The sequence below is a fragment of the Lagopus leucura genome, unplaced genomic scaffold, assembly GCF_019238085.1.
Source record: "Lagopus leucura isolate 7727_CA_CO unplaced genomic scaffold, USGS_WTPT01 Super-Scaffold_100004, whole genome shotgun sequence".
NCBI classification, from domain to species: Eukaryota; Metazoa; Chordata; class Aves; order Galliformes; family Phasianidae; genus Lagopus; species Lagopus leucura.
In genome coordinates, this window is record NW_024962264.1 from 11,529,415 (window position 1) to 11,556,138 (window position 26,724).

Here is a 26,724-nt window from a genome sequence, read left to right on the forward strand (position 1 = left end):
AATTTAAGAGATTTTTATTTTTAAGTATCAACGATTTGAAGATAGTCCCTGGAAGTGTGAATACAGTGACGCCCAGAAGGGCTCTGCAAGGGAGTCTTGGAAAAGGAAAGCAGGGATAGATCAGATTAACATTCAAAATGACGCCTTGTTACTCACAGCTGTTCTCATAGAATCATATAACTGTTTTGAACTGGAAAAGACACTTAAAGCCCAGGTGGCCGAACCCCCCTGCAATGAACAGGGACATTTACAGACAGATCAGGATGCTCAGAACCCTATCCAGCTTGACCTTGAATGTCTCCAGTAAAGGGGCATCCACCATTTCTCTGGGCTCCAGTACTGCTCCAGTACTTTGCTACTCTGGAAGTAGTAACAAAGCAGAACTGATCTTTTCCCTTGTCATTTAAGGAGACTCCAAAGTTTCTCACTGGAATTTCTTCTGCCAACATACACATGCATACACAATATCTAAATTAAAAACCATAAAATTAAAAAGAGAAGAATTGATCAAAAAGACTTCTACAGAAATGGTAGATGTTCCCCAATTCTTTGCATGGTAAACTGCTTCTAGAGTTCCCTAGGAAGAATCATCAATATAACCCCAAGAGACCAAATGACATCTTTGTGACTGGCTATTTATCTCTATCACACTTTTGTCAGGAAAATTTGTACTCAAAGCATAACAAATGGCTCTTGAATTTGTAATATCTAATTCATGTGATATAACTAACTGCTCAGTGATATATTAATGTCAATCTCAGTTAAACTGGTCTAATTTTGTTCCAGTTGCTACCAGAAATGAATGTCACCCATACAAAGTCTACTCATTTTGAATGCATTGAATATAATGCAGTTACCTTCCAAAACCAATTTAAGGTGGTTTTAATATACACAAATGTTACTGTTTTAACTTCTACCAGCCCTTTAGCTAGTGAGGAATTATACCATTAAGACTAACAAAAGCACATTTTAAAAGCTTTTCTCTTCAGATCTATCAGTGTAAGAACACAGGATAAAGGTCTTTAGATAAATCTTTAAGTGAGGGCAGCTTCTAATACAATGCAGTAAAATGGAGAAGGATGCTGCAGTTTGAGGGAAGGAGAGAGAAAATGGTCAAAGCGAATTTTATTGAAGAAGACTAAGCAAAAAATGGCCCGCAGTGGCCTGCTTGCTGACTTTTGTAAGACATTCTGGTCATATCTGTTTACAGACTTGTGTCATAAACTGAATAAAGAACACATGTTTGGGAAAGTAAACTTACTTACTGAAGAAAAGGACCGGGATATATATCCCATGCAGGGGAAATTTATATAGGCAAGGAATGAGGAACACCTGCAGAGAAGAAAGTGGGAGTCATGAAGAAGAACTCAAAGGCTTAAAAAGAGACAGTAAGATATGTAGCATGAAAGGGAAAAGAGAACTCTTAGGGGACAGGACAGACCAAGGACCGAGAGTGAAGGACACGATTGAGAAGGAGAAATGAAGCGTAGCCAAAGGTTGTTTTTCAGTTGAATGTAAAAAGGTGGCAAATGTTAAAAAATATGAACATTCAAAGGTTCCCATGATTGTTTTTTAATCAAGATTCTTATGTAGAACATGGTTCAAAAAGCAAGTGTGAACTATGGGCTGCCTGCAGGATGCCAAGTTACATGTAATTGCCCTATCACACAGAGGCTCCCTTAAGAAGATTCTGTGTGATCTGGTTTAGAAATGAAATTTCTACCTAAAAGAATTTCCCAGTCTTGAGGTTGTTAAGTGAAATTAGAGATATAAATGAAGCAAAAGGTTCTCTTTTTTGTAAGATTTAAAAGTGGCAGGCCAATTTCTCTCAGTGCTGTTGGCATTTAGATAAGCTCAAATCACGTTCACAGTCATTGAGATTTTGGGTTTTTTCTGGCTTGCAAATAGATGGAAACTGTTGAAGAGAAGTCTTTATTTTGAAAAATAGGACTTACATAGATATACATTTTTAAGTGACTTGTAATAATAGTACTGAGATACCTGATTTTTTCTGCCTTGGGCAAATATTACTTCTGAGCCTTATTTAATGCTTTAAATACATGCATAATGTTTCAGAACTGACCTTTTAGCTTAAAGATCAGGTTAATACACATATCCACAACTGTGCAGCCTCCTGACAAGTTTAGGACTACCGATTGTCATTATGATTTTCTAAAGACTGTGAAGAAAATTTAATCTCTTCTTTAACCTTAAAATCATCCCTTCCACAAAAGGAAAGATTTCCCAAGGAATTATGTTACAACTTCCTATGACTCATGCCCTAATTCATGGGGTCTACTAATATATAATGAGCTCACTATGGCTTGTAGGATATGAGAAACTGGCCCCCTATGAAAAGGTCAGGCCCTGTTTCACTATGTGAAAGAAAATAAATTGACTGCAGCTAGAACACTGAGATGCGAAAGTAAATTCTTAGAATCTTTGTTTTAACATGAAGAAACTCAACAATGACACCCAAATTCCTGTCAGTGTGATTTCAGGAATCACGATACCACTTCAGAAATGTTCTCTGCAGCCTTCATTTCTCTGCAGTTACCATCCCTACTGTTTCATGAAACAATCTCCAAGGCTTTTCTGCATAACTCATTTGCATGCTTGCTGGCCAAATATGTTACCTGTTATGTATGTATATTCCATTTATTTATTATTCCATTGGGTGATCTTTTAGGTCTTTTCCAACCTTAGTGATTCTATGATTCTATGATTCTATGATTCCATCAATATCTCAGTTTGTGAATGATTACTCACTGAAAGGAGTTTCACAGATTGTTGAACACAGTTTGTAAATGCTGTTTACAATCATTGAGGGCACAGAGATTACAAGAATTGTCACCATGTATTAAGTGAAGCACAGAATCGCATTACGCTCATTCTACTATGAACACGATGCAGCACTAAGCAGCTTTCCTGCCCCACCACTTGAAGACAAGTTAATTTTGTTTTCACTTTATATTACATTTCAGGGAACACATAATATCTTTCACAGCACACAATATGTTTATCTCACAAAGATTTACAGAGTAAGAGCCAAGCAGTTATGTGGCTGCTCCTGCAAATGTGTCAGGGTAGGTAAAGAAAATTTACATTGTCCCTCTAACTAAATTTGGATTTTTGCAGGCATGTGAACAGGTCCCACTGGACCACACGTTTACCACTAAACTTTACGTGCCAGCCTTACATGTTTGCATTCTCGGTTCATGTCCACACAGAAGAATCATTTAGACAAGCGAGTTTTTCCCAGTTTGGAGTGGGAAGGAATTGTGTATGGTGCTGCCAGGCAGAAGATTATATCTTCTTTTTGGTGGAGGTTTCAGGCTCTTCAGAGAGCCTGTGGTTGTGGCTGTCACTCTTTGCCACACTCAGAGGCTTTTTTTATTGTCCCTGTCAGTTAGCAGCCCAAGGTTACTGCCAGCTCTCTGTCAGTGCTTTGATTTTTGTCAGCTATGGCCAGGTCCTTTTAGTTATCTGCTATCTTTTCAGCTTTGTTCAGCCCGAGCTCTACTTGTCTACTAATTAGCTCTTTGGAGATTTCCCTTTTAAAACTCACTATCACAGAGGACAGGAACCGTTCAAAAGTTTTGTGCTTCATAGAAATTCCATATTCATCCACATCCCATACAGCCATCTTTTTAAAATTAAAAGTGGCAGGTCAGGCCAATTTAAGGTATATAAGCAGCACAGCCAGTAAAAAGATACCTTTAGGTTCTTGATCAGGTATGTAGATGAATGACAGAAAAAGAAAAAAGCTTTCCACTGAAAGGACCAAGGTGTACAAATAAAAAAGAAACTATCATTCTGTGTAACATATTCTCATTTTCTTTATCTTCTGGTGTGCAAATATTGTGCTAGCTGAATATAAAAGTAGCACAACTTTAGGGTACAAAAAAAAAACCACACTGTAACAACATCAAGAGTGGTCTTACATCAAGGAGGGCCCTGAGGATGTCTTTGTTGTCAACTTCAGAAGAAAAGAGAGGAACAGAAGAGGAAACTGGCAGAAGGAATAGATGCCAAAGAGAACTCAAAGGATTAGGTCCGGGTGAGGTGATCGGTATTCGAAAACAGTCTGCCTTCTGGCTCTGATCTAAGGGAATAGGCTGGCAGCAAAGCCAGAGGGCATAACAGCACAAACACACCTTCAGCACACTGCTGGAGGCTTGCCTCAGTGCCTTAAAAATTGTGGTAGCAATTAGAAATAAAGGTATATAGGAGCAATAGGCAAAAGCGTTCTATTTATGAATAAAAGTCCTCTTTTTACATAATACTCAGTCTACTCATCTTTTTTTTTTTTACTTCTTTTTTGCCACTTAGTACGTTTTTCTTGTGGTATCTCATCGATGCTGTAAGTTGCGCCTACATTGCACTTACACAGTGTTAATGCCTGGAAGATGAAAGTAAAAACCTTTGAATATATTAATGTTATAACACAGATGTCTTACTTTTTATACTCTTTTTTTAGAAATATGGTGTGGTTAATAATGATGCAGATTGTGCTGGATGGATGAGCAGATGAAACAGGGGAATACAGATTAAATAAAAATTTCTTCAAAGCTTACGTTTGCTTCATAATTTAACTTCTGTACTTGTCATGATAGCAATAGTGAGGTGCAACCATGCATAATCACATTGTTCTAAAATATCCTGGTGAAACAGAACAAACCTAATCTAAACAGCACTGCCACACTTGTTCAGCTAACTGGAAAAAGAGTAATTAGGAATTGTCAGCTCAGTTTCGTGGTTGATGATAATTAGAAATCTAAAGTTTCAACATAAAGTATACAAAACAGCTCTGCAGTTGAGAACCAAACATTTCCTACTGAAGTCAAAGCTGCATAGATGCCATTGATTAACATGTCCAGACCTCCTTTTCTGACCTACCACCTCATGCAATTTTTTTCCTGAGCTCATATTTTTCTATTGCTCCAAATACTATAAAGAAATGTGGAATTGACAACTTCAGTTTTAATGGGAAAGCTCCCTCATTCTCAGGCAACTGCTGCTAGCCTGAGTGATGCTTGGCCACTGTGTGCTAACTCTGCCTCTTCCAAGCAACCAGGCTTGCAGCTGGGAGTTGCTCATGCTCTTCAGAGCTCAGTTTTTCAGTGAACCAGGCACTCCAACAACTAATGGCTAGAGGTCCTTGTTCCACAAACTTATCACATGGGGTCCTCTCCCTGACTGACAAGATAACAAATATTCAGTTGTTTCTTGTGGTATACATCTTTAGACTTTTTTTTCTCTATTAAAACCATATCAGAATTTTTCTGCTTAACTGATTCTGAGAACTTTAAGCATTTTTATATTCTTTGCAGGCTGAAAAGTTCACATATTCTATAACAATGTTATAATTGTACAGCTCTCAGTGTTGGATATATATTGTAACGCTTCTGCTGTTGGATTAATCCAAATTAGGGCATATTAGTGGCATAAATGTAACATTCATTTTCGTTGCATGCATTGAAAGTATTTTGAAGCCATTTCTATTAGCTTTAAGAAAAGTTCCATCTCTTCTTAAAAATACCATTCTCATTCAGGTTGCATATTTGGAAAAAATTCTTCTCTGACAGACGGTCGTGTGTTGGAATGGGCTGCCAAGAAAGATGGTTGAGTCACCATCCCTGCAGGTGTACAAGAAAAGTGTAGATGAGGTGTAGTGGCATTATATTCATGGTAGGTGGACAGTTGGAATGAATGATCTTGGAAGTCTTTTCCAACCGTGGTGATTCTATGATTCCTTGGTTTTTAAATTGATTCTCAATCTTAGAAGTGTAATATTTAATTGGTTGAATTCTGGTTTAGAAATGATTTCCTTAACTTAATTCCAGCAGGTTTGGTATAGAATACCTAGTGCATTCTCTGTAGAAGCAAGAGCCTAGACACTTTCTCACTGACACTGAGTTATTTGTTCATGCCTACTTTCAGAATCCAGCAATTGCACATTTAACAGCTGGTCACTTGCTCCAAGATTTACATACTGGTCACATTGAGCTGAAGCACTCATATCTGCATTGCGCCTCTGTTCAACTGACACCTTGAATGCTTTGAGACAATTTGATTCAGATAATCTACAGATATTTGTCATTTCTTAGTCTCTCTTTACTCGATAGGAAGATGACATACTTGGGGTTTGGACAGCTGCTGCATTGCCTTATGTTTTCCAGGTAAAGCCTATATTCACAACAGACAACAACTGATCACCATATTTCAAGGTTGCCAGTCCTCACTCCTTTTGTTCTTCCCTTTATTTATACTTCCGCCTTCTCCCTGAAGTAGAAGAATTTTGTAGACATAATCTTCCTCAATTTTCTGCTAACCTCAAATTAACATACCTGAACATGCTGATCACTCAGGTATTTATCCCAGGGAGTCCTCTTAGTATATTTGGCTGAAAGCATTAATATTCTTTTCCAGTAAATTTAATCCAAATTGTCTGCCTCACCTACCCATTTCTACTCTATGCTGTGAAGAGTAGGGTAAGTAATTGCTTGCTTAATACAAACTGCACCATTGTGAGACAACCTGTACTTTTGCCAACTTGAATATTATTTCCTCAATTGCAGGAACGTGTTACTGAGCTCATTTCAGTAGCATCCTGTATGAATGAACTGCTCTATGCAAATGCGCTTAGTCACTTAATCACCAGCTATCATATTGCTTACCCAGCTGAAGAGATGTTTCTTAACTATCTTCTCTCACTTGCTTATACTGGAGGCATTTTATGCATCTGTTGAATCATTTTATCTAGATTCAGTACTGACAGATACTACAGTTCTTAAATCGCTCTAATCAATTAATAGCTTTGTTCTAAGATGCATATTTTGCACTTTGACTTTATTTCTTCTGTTTACTTTGTCCTAGATAGTTTGTCCTACTACAATAAATTAGTTGAGCATTATTTTAGCAGGTCAAAAATTGGGTGAGGATTCACGCAGTATCACGATTGCCAATGCATTTATAGTATACTTGGGAATTTTCTGAGAAATGCTTCATTAGTTTGGCACCTGCAGATTGGCTGTCCAGGACAGTTATGGAAAGAAGAGATTCTTTCTATTTTTTTCCCCAAAAATGTATGCTAGAAGCACACTATCGTAGCCATCAAAGCAATCATTTCATCCTGAAACTGCTCCTGGGCTCCTAGGAAAGAAGGCTGCTAACGGAGAGTTCTGGAGAATCCTATATATCTCTGCACAGAGGTACACCATGTTTCATGTCTGTGTATGAAATAATAGGCCTGAATATGCCACTCAAGGTTCCTGAAGCCTATGACTTCAGCACAATCACTGCTTTTGTTGAAATAAAATTCTAATGCTTTTGGCCATCAAGAAAATTTTCACCATATGATCTACATTAAATAAAATCACTGATGCTTGCCTGAGTTTGCAGAGAACCATGTTAATACTTGTTTGAGAGAAAAGTGGGTTAATTCATCTATTGTTTCAAGCAGCAGGCAAACCCCATCCCAGCAGGAGAAAACAGAACTGCTCTCAGAAGGAGAGAGGACAGATTATTGTTCTTTACTCCTGGAAACAATGCTGCTCTTTAGGAAATGGAAATTGCAGGCATCTGCTCCAGAAGCTGTGGTCGTCTTCACCCCAAGCATGTGCAAACACAGAACCATGTGGCCAGGGCCTGCTTCCCGAGAACTGTATTAAGCAGAAGAGTGAGTATTTCTCAGGGCTTCAACAAATATTGAAATTTCCCAAATCCATTTTTTTGAGGGATGTAACTATTAACATCCTTAACTTTACAGAGAGGCAAAGTCAAGACAGAAATTCTGACTAAACATTTGCATGCGGCCCCCAGCGCAGGTCCCTTGCATTCTGGATGGCCAGGTTTCTATTTTATCCTGCTGTGCTTCATCCAAAAGATGCTACAGCTACAGCTCAGATTGAACTGTGACAACACTCAGTGTCACAGAAAATTGAATTCAAATTATTTCAGGTAGAAGTCCAAGTGTTAAAGTTTCTAGTACAAGAAACTGGACTCTAAGCACCTTAACCAGGTCACTGAGTTTTGATTTCCTCTAGCTCAGCACTCCTGCACCAGGAATTCACAGCACTGCTACAGTGCATCTATGTGAGTGCAAAAAACCTTCTACAGGAAAGGCCAAAGGGCAAACAGTCACTGCATAAACGCTTTGAAAGCCAGTCTCTGAAGTGATAAATGGCTATGGGGACATCTGCAGTCTTTCAGACAGATAAGAGTCTGCTTTGCTCACTCTGTGAGCCGATCAGGCATGGATTACTGCATGTTGAAATCCTGCAGCAATGGCTGGTGCTGTGATGAACCTAGAGGCAGCAAGCCCTGCAGTGTGGATCACCATTACACTAATGCTTTTATTTGGCTTCAGCTGATCTAGACTGCAGGCAGACCTTCTCATCCTGTTGCAAAGGCTTCACAGACATATTCTAAACAGCAGCTGTTGCAGTGCTCCCTCAGAAACTCAGAAATATAACGCTACAGAAGTCTATCTTCCTCCTCTCGTTGTGTGTTTCGCACATTTTTGTCTGCACCGAATCATTTTTATTTTCTGTTCATCTTTTTAAAAATGAATATTTTATTTTATTTTTTGAAGAATGAAGCCACGCTGCAAGGTGAAAAAAGCGCAGCAGGAGTTTAGGAAGCCTGGGACTTTTTCACGTCACCATTTTTTCCCAGCTGTGAGTGTAGCAAAATAATTGAGATTCTTATAATTAATAAAACATGAAATCTGTGTAACTTCTTACTTGGTGTACACAATGATGGATTAAAAACGGTGCTTTCCCTGGTTTGTACTACAAAAAAGGAATGGCATATTTTCCCTTTTTAAAGCAGTTAAAAACTGTCCCTCCGTAAATCCAGTACGTTCAATTAACAGGTTTTATTTCCTAAGTCAGTCAGGTGCTATTCATTGGCATTGTGCAGCACATCATGCTTTCAGAGTTTTGTCTTGGCTGATTTGCTAAGTAAGGGAAGGAGTCTTTCCACATTTTTGAAATGGTAGAATTTAAAGAATTTAAAAGCTCAATGGTGGCATTAGGAAGTCCCTACACCAGACCAAAGGACGCAATGTAACTTGAAACTGAGTTTTCTACACCTGCTTCATTTTGGACTTGCTTTAGAAGTCAGTTGTGCTCTAACATTTACAGAAAGCTTACAAAGATGGCTGTGAGATTAGTGGAGTGTTGCAGCTGCATTTACCAGTTCTCTATGTCTGCTCAAGGGTGGTCCTGGTGTTTTTTTTCCCAACTTGCCATATATGTCTTTCTTCCCTTCTGTTTTATTTCTTGTCTCACCCAGTGAAGCTGAGGAGAAGCCCAACTGTTCTAGCTGGGCCCAGTGATCTTGTATGTTTTTCTCTAGAGCAAAGAAATCGTCCTCTGGGAAAGAATAAGACATCAGTTAAACCCCCTGACTGCTGCTGCTCTCTCACTTCACCAATGGAGATGCTATTAAGATAAACACAATTGTTTGCAACAAAGCTCCTGTGGCTGTGGTAGTTGTAATGAAATTGAGATTACAGTTTATAACTCCAGATGTAGTTTTCTGTTTATATCTTTCAGCAGCACTTGTGACTAGTAGAGAACTAGCAGATCCCTAGCAAATAGTACTCCTATTTTGTAACAACTACAGCATGATTTCTGTCCTCACAGGACAACTGTCCTGGTGATATCTAGCAGTCAGAGATGAAAACAAAGATGATCAGAGATGGTTATATAGAAGATTTTGAATTGCAGTGGAAATGAGGGAAGAAGAAAGGAATACAAGCAAATAGAAGATAATCCCAAGCTAGTTGCAAATAACTCACAGAAGATAGGCAGGTGGAAAACACAGGGAAAAGTGAAAAAATAGACAAGTGAAACATAAGAAAAGCAATGTGATTTAAGCATGTTATACCTGGGTTATACTCTTGTCCTAAAAAGGCAGGAGCTGGTTTCAAGTTCCAAGGGACTGATGTACTTGTCTGACAGCTGGCAGGAGGTAGCAGAGCGGCCATGGGGAGCAGGGTTGCTGGCATGACAGCATCCCACAGGCAAGCTGTGCACTGCAATGAAACTGGCCCTGGTCTGGCCTCTAGCTCTTGGGTGTTGTTTCACACTCGGAGAACACCAGTGGTCAGAACAAATTTGCACATGTATCTGGAAGTGACCCTTACTTCAGGAACAAATAACTAATTGTCAGAAGTACTCCATGCTGCAGTGAAGAACAGAGAATAATGCCTTATTTTACTATTTGTCAGCAAAACATGCCAAGACCTCATGATCCAGTGCACATCAAGGCATCATGACCACCTGCAGATCTGAGCAGAGATGAGAGGGATCTCCAAAATTACAGGAATTAAAAGTATTGTTTCACAACCAGTCATTTGAGATGAGCAAAATGAAATGCCAACTATCAACTCTCTGCAGCTCTCATTTGGGCAGGCAGACTGGTGGCTGTTTACATTCTGGCAATTGCTAAATTTTGTAAAGCCAGTAAGACTTGGGGTCACCACAATTCTTATGAAGTTAGATATTGTCTAGAGCTCATTTGCAGAAAGAAACCTCATGTACCATCTTATTTTTGTTAGAAATACCATGACCACCTCTAGAACAATTTCATAGCAAGCTGTGGTTTCAGAGAGGAAGGGCTGCCACACATTTTCCCTCTTGCATCATCACTGAACCCATCTGCACTGCAGCCTTCTGCCAGCACAGGTGTGTCAGGGAGAACGTGGTGAGTGCAAGCTTTGATTACAGCAAACAGTGAGTTGGCAGCACAAGCCATTTGTGTAGCCAAAATCTCTTCTAGCTCTGCTTGTATCAGCCAGGAAAAAAGTGTTAAAACTAAGAGGGGGTGTATTTTGATTGCTTTTATGGTTTTGTTTGGTTTTTCCACAGACAAAGCATCCTCACTTAGAGGATGCTTTCAATATAGGCTTAATTTTTTCTTAGCTTAGAAGCAACCTTGAAGAATGTATGTGGAAGCCTACTTTATTTGTTGTGCATTCCTTCTGTAGGAAGCACTGTTTGCATGGTTGTGAACTGCCTGACCTTAATCACCAAGGTGAGGTGCTTTCAGCTTGGAAAATTTGTAAGCAGCAGAGTTAGGCACCTCTCTGATGAATTGAATGTTCTATCCATCATCGTTTAAATCAATTCTGTTTTCATAGTTTGTTTCACAGGTCTATATTAGTCCCCTAGTTCTCCAGCTGCTCTCACATTCTAGCAAGCATTTTACATGCACCAGTGCAAACTTAGCAAAGGAACATGTCTACATTGACAAGTACTGTATACCACAGTCCAACACCATGCGCTTGTTCCCTTTCCAAATCCCAGAATACATACACAGTTGCCATGTCCAAAGGCACCTTTTTAGAATTTCATTACAATTCATTCCCAGCTTCTCAAATGACTTCAGTTCTGTTTTTATTTTTACTTTTTAATGGCACTGGAAATACTTCATTTCCTACTCTGTGATTTAACCTGCTTCCAGATCAACTGATAAATGGAATACAGAACACAGCCTAACATTAATTCTGAATTAAACACAGTCCATCCTATGGCTCTAACAGAGAACTTGTACTTACATTTGATAAGAGGAGTGACCTTTTCTATCAAGCAGAAAAGCATGAAAGCATTTACATGTATAGTTGCCTGAGACAACTAACTCATGAAGAGGAAAAAAAAAAAAAAGAGCATAATCAAAGCACACATTTTTTTCATTATTCAGTACAAAATTACAGTCAACATGACTTGTCATTGCACTTTCGCCCCTTCTCAATAGTTTCCTAATCATCACGATACCCAGGGAGAAAGGAAAACAAACACAAAAGAACTCAAACACTCTTCAATGAATGTAGAAAATGGAAAGAGACCTTGCTGTCTTCCATCTGCACATCTTCCTGATGACAATATATATTTTCCTGGACATCACAGCAATGTGCTAAGGATGGCAATAGAGTTCTCTGCTTACACGTACAGATATCAAGGTTTTACTATCTTCCATGTTCACTTCTAGTAGATTACTACTAAAAAACATTTTTTTCTTGCAAACAATGGAATGGAATATGAGAAGAGTGAAAAGTATAATTAATACCAAGTAGGATGTGAAAAAACACCACTTCCCCGTGCCAGAGAAGTGATGAGATCCTACCTGGTCCCTTTTGGGCTAAGCTGTTTGATCAGCTTTCCTCAGTCTCTGTGGATGTCCTTATACCAGTCTAATTGAAGGACCCCTGTTCTCTTTTTATTTTTGCTCTATGAAAAATGCATTGGAGATGTCTTATAATGAACTTTGATATGGTGAAATGATAATAATGTCCTAATTATATATAAAAATGTAATTACACTTGCTACTATTATAGAAAAACTCCCTTTATAATGAAGTGTTATGTTAGAAAAAAAGATTTCATTATAGGCAGATTCCCTTACTTGTTAATTTGGCCTGTGATTCATCGCTTTAATATTAAAAAAAAATTCTCTCTAAGTTACTTTTGATGTTTCTCATTTATGGTTCATTTCTCTGCTCTGGCACCTTAAGATGCCAAAATTACAAACTTATTTAAGATATACTGTAAAATGTACTAGTTTTTAAAAATGAAGGTAGGAAAAGAAAGGATAAGAATATTTTTTTCTGGTAAAAACTACTTGGTAATAGAACAGAGCCAGGTTAAATAGCCATGGCTGTGTTCTTGCTGACCAATCACGTTTACTGTTAAAACCCTTTTTCTCAACATACCATTAATGAAAGGTAGCATCAAATACTTAAAATTGCTAGTGAAAGTAGCCCATTTGCAATGGACAGTTTGATGAGAGAAGCATCCGGCCACCGGGGAAATTTGCAACAAAGTGACTCAAACAAAAGCTGAGAAAAAAAGAAATTTTTAAATGGGAAACAGCATTTCCCAATCCCAAATATTACATTAAGGTGACAGAATGCCCAATCAACTCTACTAAACTACACTGTCACTGCAAAGAAACATAGAAATATTTCCTATGACTTTTTTTCCCACTGAAAAAAACCAACAAACTTTCAATAAAGCAAACAACGCAGCTGATGACATCTTTCTAAGTACAGAGCTTCATTTTTCCATTTTTACAGAAGTCCCTGCCCCTGTACATTCTCACCTTCCTCCTCTTCAATATATCCAAGGTGGCAACACTGAAAAGAACCATCCCCACTAACCAGCAGCTTGCAGAGCTCCAGCCCATGCTGGACTGGGAAATAGATCTGCTATTGCTCCCTTAACATACAGATGTGGAGAACTAGCTGGTAGCTCTCATCATAGTTCACATCCACGTCTGCCTTTTCTAGCCTATGTATATACATACATTCTGAAGATTCATCTTTTTGTGGGCTCGGTAGTGCCTTGCAATCTAGTTTTATCTGTGTTAATCACAAGTTCTGTATGATATTTTCCTGGCCCATGATAATTAGATAGATTGGATGGTTCAAATAATTGGAACAAAGTTTAAATCTCTAATGTTAAGAAAAAAAAAAACAACAACAAGAAACTAACAAAGGACACATGGAGCAAAAATCATGGCATTATAATTAAAAAAAAAAAAAAATCAGATGTTTTATCTGCTAATTTGCTAAGCTCTTACCGAAAAAAAAAAAAAAAAAAATACTGATAAAACTTGCAACAAAAAGACACCATCTTGTCCTAAGATAAGGAATAGGAATGGGCAGTTGTTAAAACAATGTCCCTGAAGATGGGATGACTCTTCTGAATGCTGAATGACATCACTGTCATTCTCCAAACCTACTCCAAAGGAGGATGTACCCTTCCATTACAGGACTGCAGTGCTAAACAAGATTGTTTCTTTGTTCTTTGGTTGTTCTTTGATTGTGATTAGAAAATTCACATTTTACAAATTATTCCCACATGCAAAATGAAAAGTATATTTAATAGAAGAAAGAAAAGCATTATGTTTAAAACTGGCTGTGACTGGTATGGTAATGCATTTTTGTCTACAATGTATTAAAAAGTCCTGACCATGATATGAAAACATTTGGCACCTCTAGCACATTCTATATTCAAAACAATGTTCCTAATGAATTCTTACAGCAGCCTTTTGTAATACAACTTACTGAGCAGTTTCTTCACAGTCAGTGAGATTCTTAACTTAGTGTGAATTTAAGGTAATGTAACTGATTTCATGAAATAACCTAAATGACGCTCTTCACCTGGAAATCTGAGAAAGGAATATGTCCAGTGTCATAGAACAAGTCACCAGTAGGACTAGAAAGAGATAACAACAGGGTGGGCTGGAATTCCAGGTGTCCCAAGAGAATAGCAGGCTCTTCTTCCATTTAGAAAAACAAATAAATGTGAGTAACCTAATTTCAAAATCAGTGCAAGTATTTGCATATCTAATGGCCTAAGTTTTGAGGATATTTCAGTTTTTGTAGTAAGAAGGTTGGGATATATATAATTAAAGAAAATGGGGGATCAGCTTGAGAGGTGGTACTGACTGTAAGCATTCCTAATCTGTTGCACTGTATAGCACTATTCTCTCTTCAGAGGAGAAAAACAAACAGGTGAGACATAAGGAGGAACAAAAAAATAGAGCAAGGGATGTAGCCTGCAGTAGAGCAGCAAGTGTGTGTTGCAGGAGATGCAATCCACTGCACTACCACAGTGCAGAAATCCCCCACTTTTCTTCTCCTTTGTCAGAGGAGCACTTGTGAATAACTGCAAGTGAAGCACCAAGTGGCATCAAAACTGATTTTACATCAGAAAACTACTTACATATTTAATTACAGAAAAAAAAAAAAAAGAATTAATACAAAGACATACTTTATTCCATCCCCTTTCAGCACTGGAAAGAATATACGTGGATTCCTCTGATGTTTTGATGGAGAGGACATTTCTGGAGTGTTATTTGTGATCACATTGAAATCATTCGCAGATGAGCGCTGCGTTTTCTGCTCAGTTAAAACCACAGTGAACGACTTTGTTAAACTTGATTTTGTCCCTGCTACTTCTGGTGGCGCAATTTCTGACCCAGGGCAGATATCCAGAGGTGGGGAAGTCCTCACTGACAGTCATATTACCCAGACCCTTGCAGGGATCATCCCACCTCAGCACGCTCACCTGGTAGCTGACCTGTTGGGGCCGTAGCAGTTCTACTGGGCCAGTGGCTACAGAGATCAATGAGCTTTAAAAACTAATTTACTGACGCTACCTCTGGCAGTTTAAGGTGCTGATGTCGACACACAAGGCATGTATTCTCTCCGTTAGCAAAGCTTCCCTCACACAGCAGAGTAACCACTGTGATTTCTGACAGAAGGCACACCTTTGAAGGCTTTAAGATCCTTGCAGCCTTTAAAAATTTCATTCTAAGCTAGCCAGTTGCAAGATATTTCAAAAGCTTAAGCTTCCCATGATCAAAGGCACTCCTGAATAACACCATTATGTTCTCCTCCTTAAATCCTGTCTACTTGGAAATGTTGGTGAGGAATTCAGCAATTTATTACTTCCTCTAGTGAAGCATATTGAAACATGCAAACTGCATGCATTTAACTCCTCAACACTGTCATGTTCTGTTGACGCACATCTAAAGATCTGACAATGCACAGCAATATTTTTAGAAAAACCAACTGCTGTTTATTCCATCATCTAACTTAGCAGAAAATTATCAGTGTTTAGTAATACTTCTGTAAGCTAGAAAAACACATTGTTGCCACTTAGACTTCACACACCTTGAAAGGAGTACCTATCTGAAAATAAATCTGGGAACAATACTTTCAGCCTTTGATAACATTTGCTAATTCAGTTTTTCTTGCTGTCCTGCCTGTTAAGAAAGGCTGTACTCAGCTATTTATAGGTGCCAGTTGATTCACATTATATGTTATAGAAACCAGTTGTACATTCACATTGCTCACATACTAAGTTTTGTCAAAAATTAATGCTATTAGTGATGAGTCTGTGGTAAACCATACAGCTTCCCCCAGGCTTTATCCATACTGTGTTCTAACTACTTTATTTTTTTTATTTTTATTGTTTTATTTGGGGAGGCTTAAGTAAATTAGCAAAGACTTAGAAACGCAAGAATCAAGAGCAAGTTTCTCTGCATCCTCATGTCCTTCATATCATAGGCACAAGCAAACGCAGAAATACAGCAAAAGCAGAAATGTTTCAAAAAAATCTTATCAGCATAACTCAGTTCTGTTCCACAGTTTGTTCTCAACAAGACCTCTCCTTTGAACATTGATAAGAACCTTGCTATTTGCAATAAAGACGTTTATGTGTTAATACGAAAGCTGACTATATACATACAGTCCCTATCATTCAAAAGCTTTCCAGTCAGTCTGCACCGGATCAGACTTATGCTCTATGAAGTTCAGTTTTCAAAAACATACTCCAAAATATTTAGCCAGTTGATTTATCACACTTCAAAGTATGCACTTGCTGCAACATTCTTAAATTACTCTCAACTAAATACCCTTTTTTACTTACTACATACCACAGGTTAAACACATTTGTGCTGAAATTTGGTTTAGCTGAGATCAATGGGATTTCTACCATAGATGTCAGTGGATCTTAACTTACATTTTATACTTATGAAACAGGTGGGATTTACATGGATTTATTTCTGCATCTAATAACAGGATCAAAATAAATGGAGGAGCTTTTAACATCCTGAAACAGGCTGAAATTGCTGAAGTGCATTCTCTGTACTTCCAATAGAGACTGTATTTTTAATACAATGAAAGCGAGAAACAATTTATCCTTCCTAACCAAATCATGGAAGCATTATGAGACTAAGTCCTAAGGACTACAGGATTGTTCTGTTACCCAGCCAAAATTCTTGGAAAAGCTGATGAGGAATAAATGCAGGGTAGAACAAGACATTTGGCATTCTGAAGAAAAACTATTTCAGATATAGAATGAAGTAAAAAATTAATTTAAAAAAATAAATCAGTGGCATAATTGTATAACTTATCCAATATGCTGTCTCTTACTGCAACAGAGCTGGCCCAAGGACATAATGATTGGCTGTTTTTGTGCCAGTGTTCTCTGGGGCCTTTTCTGTCACTACTAGACTATCTCAAGCAGACAATCTTTGTCTCACTCTTCCCCTTTTTATTTAACATAATTTATGTCATATAAACTATTTTCTCCCTCTTTTTCACATAAAACGTTACTGAACATGACTAATGATGCAATTTCTCTGCAAAATCTACATGATTACATAATCCTTGTTGTAAGAGAAATACAAATTCTCCTCTTGCATGAAAAAGAGAAAAGGAATAGGAGAAAAAAACATTACACTACATCCTACTGTTTTGCTGTAATTCCTACCTGTTGGCTTGAGTTTGAAGAACAGCAAGCACATGAAAGCAGCTTTTCCCTCCAAGGAAATGAGCTAGTGGGAAAGCAACCAGCCAGACCCAGCTTTCTTTCTTACACTGGTCTATGACCTACTGCTAGCTATTTACATTTTGCTGTAGTCTAAGTCCTGATCCTGGCTTTTAACTCCTTTGTTTCCCCAAGAACAATTTTAACATTAGCAATTATAAGCAGCTGTTGCCACCTAAGAAATCAAACTTGAAAAAACACACCTTCTTTTGAAAGGATGAGGGAGCCAAAAGTGTAATATTTGCCTGAGTGTCAGAGCTGTTTTCTTAACCTTAATTCCACTTCAAATAAATCCCACAGACTCCATTCTGAAGAAAAATTAGAAGAAAATTCCTATCCTATTGGCCTCCTCAAGAAATAATACACAACACCTGGGAGAAGACAGCTCAGTTCGTTTTTTAAGCCCTTACAAATCTAAACACTGCCAATGAATAGAAATGACCCAGCTGTGCCAGATCTAAGTCAGCTTTTACTTTCACAGTGTGTCAAAATTTGCAAGAAATATGTCAGACCATGTCTGCTAGGGCATGCAGAAGATGTCTCATGAACCGCATGCTTGAGGTTGTTAAAGTGAAAAAAAAAAACTTGGGAGGTCGTAAGCAGAAGCAACAGTGCAGCAGGCAGTCACACACAGCTCCAAAAATAAAGTGTGGTGGTCAGTACTGGCAAGTCACAGATGCTTTCACACACCGCAGCACTGAAGTAGCACCCTCTTCAAAGCAGCACTAATGAACTCCCCCTCTCTCCTTGACTTTTATGTCACAACCACAAGAGTCCCCTGGCCTGTGGGTGTATAATGATTGTGATACTCATTTCAGAGAATCACTTGTTTTACAAGAAGTCAATTAAGCTACACTTGGAGTTATTAAAACTGCTCACAAAGTGATGTCCTTGTTAGCTTGATTAGGGGCAGCAAAACATGCTAAGAAGTTTGCAAATAATTCAGGTATGATTTATATCTCAACAGACAGCTGGGCAAATCATGCAAAAAAAAACAACCAAACCAAAAAAAGCACCTAAACAGAACATTACTTAACCATTTGAAAACAAATGAGAAATTATGTGTTTGAGGAAGAAAAATAAAGAAAAAAAAATTGGAAACAAGTGGAAAAGTTGCCATACAGTCACATCTTGAAAGAGAAGTAACAGCAAGAATCATTACGATAGACACGGCTAATACAGCAGCTCCTGCATTTGATCATAAATCTGCAGTGTCCAAGCAAGGCAAACTGCTTCTGTTGGCAGTCAATAAAGTCTGCATAGTTTTGCTGACTTCTGAAGGGCTTTGCATTGGTTATTCAATTTTAATTGCTTCAGTGGAAGAGAATTCATTCTGAAATGCTGACTTCATGATGAAGGTGGAGATTGGGGAAGAGGAGATGTCCCAGGTACACACTATTCTCCAAACTAAGATTTTTATTAGTGAGGTAATCTCTTGTAGACTTTCACAGAACTCTTTTTCTTTTTGTAAAATAAAAATAAAAAGAAAAAGAGAAAATCTATTAACATGTCTGTAATAGACTGGAATGTCAACTACTTTTAGCAAGAGAAATGTTATAAAAGACATGCATTCCACCCCACTAACTGTACAGACCACAAAGTCACTCCACAGCAATGTGTCACAAAGAGCAACATTCAGCTAATACACTGCTCCTGGCTTTTTCAAATTTTCTTGATTTTGTGTACTACTTAGTAAAATTAAAGCAGCTTCAGTCCTAGTTTTTGGGGAATGTCTGCAAGACATTCTAGTGTCTGATTCTTCAAGTACCTCATTTGGGTGATGAAAAGCCCCGTGATGAAGGGACAGTGCCATGCCTGAAGAACTAGGGGTTCCTGCTGCCTTGAATAATTAACAAGTCAATATTTAGTGGACTGTTCCTGCCTGCCTACACCAGGTGGTACCCCACTGCCTTTCACTTGGAAAACATCTGCTTGCTCTGAGCCTCCCCAGAGCTTGCTACAGACATTTGCTCGATTTAAGACAAACACTGTCATTATTCCATGCAGCACTTCACAGAAATACTTCCTACTAAACGCTTGAACCATCTGAGCTGCACTAGGCAGGCTGCAGGCCTCATTAATAATGCATCCATGCTTATCAATAGATTTAGACAACTGGTATTCAGAAGCTTCTTCAGAAGGAGTGGTTTCTTTTCTCACCAGTTAGCTTCATTCTGCCAGCTCCTTGATGTAGACATTACATCCAACTGAGTTCTGAAAGGCAGAGGTGCTAAAATCGTATTTGAGCTGCTCCTTTGCTTTGGAGCATCACTTGACTGATGAAACTCTTAAGATCAATACTTGAGTTGCATTAGTTCTTGTTGATTTCTGAGTCCTGGAGGAGGCAAGATTACATTTGTACAAAAACTGCTTTAAATTTGTGGAAGTTCTGGGTTTACATTCTCAACAAATCCAGCTTCCAGAAGCACTTTTCTGAACTTGGCTTACATATGAGAGCAGGTTCAGCATGAGTTACTTTAAAATTTGTTGGGGAGTGCTAACCACTTTTATCAAAGTAGTCATGATACTAAGAACAAAGTGAAAGATATCAAGCTCTGATCAAACAGCAGCGTGGACAAAGTAGCTATTTGTCAGTTTAATGTAGAGGCAAGAAAAACAAAGGTAAAATCCCACTGGTGTGTGGGTGGTTGAGCAGGTTTAAATACCTGTGCTGCGATTGTAATAAAAGAGATGCTTAAATCCCTTCTGGTTCTTCCTTCCTTTAAATCAGGGTTGCCCTGCACCACCTTAGAAATGAGTTCCAGAAACTTCACATGGGTTTCTGGAGGACAGTTTTCCTGTTTGCTGAGCCAATTTTGTTTCCTTTCCTTTCCTTTTTTTTTTTTTTAATTTTAATTTTTATTTTTAAATGAAGCAGCCAAGTGTTAGAAATGCTTATGGTATTCAGATCTCATCTACACTGTCACCCTTCTTAAAAGTTTACTGAAGTTGCTTTCAGCTTTGTTGTTCCTATCACTGCCATGAGAAGGGAACGTTGCCGCAATTTCTGCATATTGCTTTTGAGATACTCATCTCTACCTGCTGCGAGCAATCCACTCAGCAGGCTCATCTGGAGACTTGGAATCCTTCCTGGTTTCAGTCCTCCATTGTCCCCAGTCTCCAGCCGGAACAGGGAAGCCAATCTACCTAATTTTCTTAGAGTTGGGCATTTGCTAATTAATGGCTCTGAGATTAGGAGGATAAGGAGCCTTGTCACTGACTGTCTTTTGCTTGTCCTAATTCCTTTGTTCTTCACAATAGTGAGTTTTATAATTTATTTTCCCCCCCTCAACGACAGTAACAAAATAAATCAGAGTTTAGCAGAAAGCATGGAGATATTGATATACAAAGGCAATGGACAAAGTTTGTTGTCAGGTTAATTGCAGACCGTTTACACTGCAGGTTGGTTTCAGTGTAGAATTGCTGGTTGCTAATAAAATAATTGCAAATCACTTTGTGTTTCTGGGTCAGTAAGATTCACTGTGCATGCAGAGATTAATCACAGAATCACAGAATTGCAAGGTTGGAAACGACCTGCAAGATCATCTAGTCCAACCACCCTCCCATTCCTATTAGTACCACAAGCTACTAAACTTGTGGTGTACTAATCTCACACACGCAGATTGGACTGAATATTCCTTGAATATTCAAGTAACAGAGTTACTGTGCACACAGAGCAGAACTGAGCGTGAGCAGCTCTCAGTTGCCCCTGGTATACTTTCTTTAATTGTCTGGGATGCTGAAAATTTAGGACCAAGTCCTACACGTAGCAATGTGAGAAATGCCCAACTGGCACCAGAATTGGATGTTATTTGAACACTGTACTGTGTGTCCAAACAGTCACTTACTGAAGTGTTGACACTGGCTCTCAACTGGAGGCTGCTGCAGTCAGGCTCGGCATTAGATCAAGTCTGTGGGAAACTAGTGTTTGCCCAAAGAAGGCAGAATTAGGCTTTAATGAATAGGGTAACTTTCACACTACAAACAGGGGAAGCTCAGCTGCATCTGTACTTGCAAAAGAGGTTCCTCTCTCACTTATCTGTCAAAAACTGAACATGAAAAACACTTCAGTGATGCTCCATGGACAAAATTCTGAAATGGGAAATAACATAACAGTTTTTACAAACCATATTTTCTTCAATAGATTTATGAAAAAAAATCCATGAGAAATGAAATTATTTCACTTACAACCCTTCTAGCTCATTTGCATTCCACAATGGATGCTTTTCATAGCAACACAAACTAGAGGAGATGGATTGAACACCCATGACAAAGAAAGTAGGTACATGTAGAAGCTAAGAGGCAAAAAGCAAGAAATCATGTATGGGCTTCTATTTTCACAAAATCAGTGCCTCCAAACTGTCAGGAAAAAAGGACAACTCTGCTGCAGCAGCCGCATGGGAATAGCGCCGATCTTCATACTTGAGCTTGAAGATGGAGAACATCTTCAAAATGAGTCTGGTTTTCATTAGGACAACACAATTACTGTCCAACCACAGGAAATTATTTCATCCTCAGGTGATTACTTGGATTTTTCTGTCTGCCACCAAATCAGAATCGAAGCGCTAATCTTTCACAGTTTCTTACTTTCTTGTTTCATGCACAGTTTATATGTATAAATATAAAAGAAGAAAACGAAAGAAAAGAAACCAATAAAATAAAGATGGTTTAATAATTTTAAAGGAGATTTTAAATGATACTCACTTTATCAAGGCTGATGAAAATGACAGTAGTGTCAGAGGGTAACAGGTTGCTAATAAATACAATAGTTTAGCAAAGTGCTATTCTTGTCATGGAAAAATATATTTTGAGAAAAATAATAGTACTGTAATTCATTTCTGAAAGCTACAGAGACTTCTCAGATGAGGAATGCAGTTATTAAAGGCAAAGGCACACAATATGTTGTAATGAAATGGTTGTACTACACACTTCATTAAACGCCTTGTGAGCCATCTGGGAAATTCCAGCTCTCTCCTCTCAGAAAGAAGGTTTTAAACGCTTGGATCGCTAGAGGGAGCACGCGGAGCAATAGTGGCACACAGCGCCACACCGCTCCGGTGGCTCCAGCCTGCAAACAAAGTTGAGCATGGCAAAAATTAACCAGGGGAACACTGGAACGTGTGCTTATTCTTCTTTTGCAAGAAGCGTGCGTTAAGGATTCGTTGAGTAAGACCTGAATGCTTGCAGCTATCAAACATCCATTGACACAGCAATGCTCAGGTCCTCTCTGAGAGATGGAGTTGAGAGAAGCTGACAGACTGTGTTGCATGTGTCCATTGTAAGAAAAATTGCTGTCATACACAATGCTGAAAAGCTTAAAAATTCAGAGAGCACAGCAGGGAGTCTTCCAGAAAGATTCAAAGAACTGATACGTTTTGGATGTGTTGACTGTTTGATTTACAGTATTTAAAGGAAGAAAATTGGATTGTTATTTTTTTCTGACTGAAGTCAGAAAAATAAAAGGGAAGAAACAGACAAATTTTATATAAACCTCAGAGAAGCGGGAGCTAAGAAAAGGATGAACTGCAGATGTACTGGAATAACTATATTTGCACGCTCACGTCAAAAGCTCGTTCTTCGTGTAAAAAAGCCAAAGAAAAACATTAACATTATGAGAAGCACTGCGAGTAATAGCATTTACAGTGCACATTTTACAGCTTTAGTTCCCTTCAATCCACTGTTCCTTCTAGATGAGCCGCAGAAGCTACGCTATACTGCAGAGAGAAGAAACAAAGCAGAAGCCCTGATATCACAGAAGCAAGCCACTGAACTGCTGAAGAGTCACATCTTCAATTGAACTTAGAGCCATGCAGCCAGCATGAGGTACACGCCCAGCAGTACATGAAGTAAACACAAACATATTGTTGTATAAGTTGTAAGAAGTAATGTTTTATATTATTAGTGAAAAAAATCCATGTTCAATTTATATCAGAGCCTGCAGCCTATTAACTTCAATGCACTCCCTCAAATAGAATTACAGTATGCTAACTTGAATAACCATAGCATAAGAGACACAGACTGAAATTTTAAATGAATCCTTTTACTGGCATTTATAAAGCTTGCTTCTTAGAGTAATTGCAATAGCAGTTACCTCTGGCCACATCCATGGCCATACTCGAAAAGCCCCTGTGGGCATCCATAGCACCCGGCACCAGAAGTGCACCATCTGGCACCCCCAGGCATCGCTCAAACAATTCTGCATCGAGCCCAGGGAAACTTTGAGCAAAGCCTGACTACAGCTTGAGTGAATCCTGCTATCTGCTTCTTGGTGGGTGCAACAGTGCTGTCGCATGCTGACACTCCACACCGAGCACTACACATATGCACAAAAAACATGCAAAATATGTCATAAAAATGTGTACATATATATATATATACAGTAAAACTTCCCATCTCTTTATCTCTGTGTGCATAGTATGTAATTAAATATATATATGCAATACTAATCTTGAAGTACAAAAAAATTGCTAAACCATTCAGTCACAAATCCGCAGTAAGACAAAGGAAACACAACTTCATGGAGAAAACTTCATTTTCTCCATGAAATGGCAGTTTGCTACAATCCTAAATGTCATGATCATCTCTCTTTTCCCCATAAAATCATTGCCTCATTCAGCAAATGTTTACATATTAAATGCTATTCACTGAATGGATCATTCCAAACCTTATATTCATATGCTCTCCATTCCTGAACTGGGAGTAAAATTACTGATTTTTATGTCTTCAGGTCTGCAGTGTTTTACAGTGAGATTGCATGTATTTTCACATACAAAGCCTCCACCAGCTGAAACAACATTATTATTATTGTTCCTTCATAGACAACTAAAAGTTAGACAGATTGAAGTCAGATGACCACTAATTTTCTGAGCAACACTGAGACTGAAAGAAATCCCGTGGCAGTAAATTCACCTTGGTTAACTCTGAGACCATTTACTATCTCTTCTATGCTTTTTCTTTTTGTCATTCCGTAACTGTCTCCTAATTTTGTGAAATATCTTCCAAATGAGACAGTAAGAGAGGTAGAAGTTCTACATACACAAGTCTTGCCCTTTTTTCCTGAACACTGTTCTTCTTGGCTATGGCTGAGAGTCCAGTCCACACAAAGTCCAATTTATTCCACATCTGTTGCTAGCAGCCAAACTATTTAGGCTCCTCCCAGTTGCAAGTGCAAATAAGCATCCTGCTCAAACAAAATTAGCTTAGTTTCAAGCAGGTTACTGCTCTCAGGGATGAGAACAAATGAAAGCCATACTGCAGAGGAATCTCTAAATGATGAGCCAGAGAGCTTATGGGTCAGCGTTTTTATTGATATTCCACTAGCAAATTAAACAAGCCCCCTCAGGGGTTAATTACTATCCGTCAGCTTAGATTTTGGAGTAGGGAGAAAGCGCAAGGAAGTACTGGTATTACACCTCCTATTGGAGCACTTCTCAGTACTTATAGGGTGGGTTTGCCTGTTCAGCTGCTTTGCAATGCCATCACACGTCCCTCTGCTTAATGTGTGTGCGCTCCTCAGAAAAGACTGAGCAGAACATTGCCGCCCCGTTCAATTTCTGTTTGTGAAGCTAAAAAACTCTGTATACAAGCAAATGGCAAAATCAAGTTTAGCACAGCTTTTGGCCACTGTTTCTTCAGTTCTCTATTTCCACAGCATACTTCTTCCTTCTAACCTATTCCCTATGGACTACACTCTCTCTTTCAACGTACACTTGATGATGTCTCTCCTTCTTAGGAGATTTACATTCATCCCTACCAGTGCCATGTTGCTTGTTGATACAACTTGGATTCCAAGTTACTACATGCCTCCTCCGTATTCAAATTTGTTAGCCTACTAGTACCAGGGTGTTGTTGCTGTTTTTATGTCCAGCCCCTTTAGATCTTGCTGCTCAGTGAATCTACACATAAATCATCTTTTGCTGGTTCTCTGTTTTTTTGGTTAAAAAGCACACACACACACACACACACAGACATATGTATAGGGAAACCATAAAATCAGAGAAGTGCAAAAGAGAGCAACAGCACCCAGGAAGAACCAATTATTATTCTTCTCAGCCTATTCAAAAATTTTAAGATTTCTGACAGCAATTAAATGCAGTTAATACCAATAGTGCCTGATGGCACTAGGAAAGACAAATCTCAGTCAACATAGCATCAACCCCTTTGCTCCCACATCCATGACTAAATGACTAAACTTCTGGTCTTCTCAGGAATATATTTCAATAAGATAAGAAAATAATATCAATTGATGTAATGCTTAAAGTCTTGAGGATATAATCCAACTGTACAAGGGAAGAAATTTTTCTTCAATCTAAGGAACACTAATGCATTTTTTTTAAGCATTAGTAAGAAGAAAAAATCCTCTTAATGTGTGAAATCCACATTTCGAGCTTCTGAAACAAGAAAATACCTGCAGTTTTTGCAAAACCTAGAAGCTCTTTGTGGCATTTTCCACCCTTGTTCCTCTTGTCCTAAAAGCCCTTGCTTTGACATCCCCTACTGCAGTTGCCACCACACACACTTGCAGGCAAGAGGGCACAGCCCGGGCCTTCTTATGCTGAGATGTGAAAAATCAATTGAATCCCAGCAGATGGAATCACTGGTGCAGAAAGTGACTAAACACCAGCAGTTATTCTGTAATGCCAAAGCCTTGGAAGAGGAAACTGCAAACATATGCTATGATTTAAAAAAGAAAAAGAAAAAGAAAAAGGTGATTATGTTTACAATAACTCTCTGAATGGTATTTTTTTTTCTGGATCTCTGTCCTTCTACAGAAATGCTAGTATTCACCAGTAAATTAAGAATTTCTTTCCGAATATTTTTCTATTCACCAGTAACATGCAGATACAGGATTTGCTGTGATTTGATAAGCACCAGTACATGGCACTATCATATCACAACAGTGGAACATTCAGAATATTTCCATTCTCTTACCATTATGATTTTAAAATAGGCACAAGTGAGAATAGAGTCCATGCATACTGCGACAGGAAACACCTTCTGTATTTTTACTCCAAACTTTTGTGATTCCAGATACTGTACATTTATTTTACTAAATATTGTCTAATTATTACATTGTGCATAGTACCTCTGCACATCTTAATCCTGGATATGCATAAATCCAATCTGTCTCCTCTTTCTTCCTATTTTTTCCTATCATTCTCTGTATTTTATGCTGGTTCTGTCAGCATCTCCTCACCTTTCTCTACCATTCTTTGTTTCTCTCTTTCAGTTCACATATTTCCTTATACATTTGCGCTAACATCCAGCTGAGCTTCAGAGAAGAATTTTTTAGCATACTCTCTGTTTGTGTCAGTCCTATTATAACGTACTCAGGATGATATATTATACTTGAAAGCTTCTGGTATAGAAATAAA

General features: G+C 38.4%; 1 protein-coding gene across 9 annotated transcripts in view; it reads right to left on the reverse strand.

Annotated features, from left to right (window-relative positions):
- The window catches only part of TTC29 (tetratricopeptide repeat domain 29), a 316,699-nt gene that overhangs the window by 160,309 nt on the left and 129,666 nt on the right, over positions 1–26,724 (reverse strand). The window contains exon 5 of one of the 9 annotated variants that reach the window (XM_042870539.1): positions 1,266–1,332. The exons of the other annotated variants lie outside the window; for them this stretch is intronic. The gene's annotated coding sequence lies outside the window, so the exon portion shown is untranslated. The remainder of the gene's footprint in view (positions 1–1,265; positions 1,333–26,724) is intronic. 9 annotated transcript variants of the gene reach the window in all.